The sequence below is a fragment of the Nicotiana attenuata genome, unplaced genomic scaffold, assembly GCF_001879085.1.
Source record: "Nicotiana attenuata strain UT unplaced genomic scaffold, NIATTr2, whole genome shotgun sequence".
NCBI classification, from domain to species: Eukaryota; Viridiplantae; Streptophyta; class Magnoliopsida; order Solanales; family Solanaceae; genus Nicotiana; species Nicotiana attenuata.
Window position 1 is genome coordinate 169087 of NW_017672103.1, and position 1083 is coordinate 170169.

The following is a 1083-nucleotide window of genomic DNA, read 5'->3' on the forward strand; positions in this document are numbered from 1 at the left end:
AAGGTGATATATTGATGATACTTCACATCTAAATGAGCTTCAAGTTTATTTGTCGCAGGGCCTTGAAAAGGAGAATCCAGACGGCACCTTTGATCTTTTAGAATGGTGGAAGGCCAAAGAAAAACACTTTCCGGTTCTTGCAAGGATGGCTCGAGATATTTTATCTATTAAAGCTTCAACAATGGCATCAGAGAGCGCTTTCAGTCAAGCAAGACTTCAAATAGGTGATCATAGAGCGTCTATGAGGGACAGCTTGGAAAAATTAGTACTATTCAGAGATTGGATCCGCTCGGAAAGAAGAAACTTTGGACTTGCAGAATCACAACCGGAGATAGACGAAGCTTATGAAGAAATGATAGCGGAACTTGCGGAGGATGCTGCTTCGCCCGGAAGCGGTGATGAACAAGCTTCTTTTCCGCCACCACCAACGGAACCTCCTCCGAACCTTGAAGGATTTATGAGATTTGTTAGAGATACAATATAGATTATGGTGTAACTTGTACTTTGGCACATCTTCTTTAGTTTTTTTTCCCTTTTAATGGTGGTATTAGCACCTTGTTGTGCTCATTCCATTGGGGGGAAGAAGACTAAGAAAGATATGCCATTTTTGGTAATAAAAATTATAAGACATTCCCTTGAATATCTCTTTGCAATATTTTTTTGTCTTTAACTTGCAATTCTTTATAAGCTATAATATATATACATAACACACTATATATACTACAAGAAATTATATAAGGAAATATATATACATAACATACTATATATACTATAGTATACTATATATATTATATATACTAACATACTATATATACTACAAAACATTACAAGAAATTATATTTGGAAATATATATACATAACATACTATATATAGTATAGTATACTATATANATATATACATAACATACTGTATATACTATATATATATATACTAACATACTATATATACTACAAAACATTACAAGAAATTATATTTGGAAATATATATACATAACATACTATATATAGTATAGTATACTATATATATATAGATAGATATATATACTAACATACTATATATACTACAAAACATTACAAGATTTT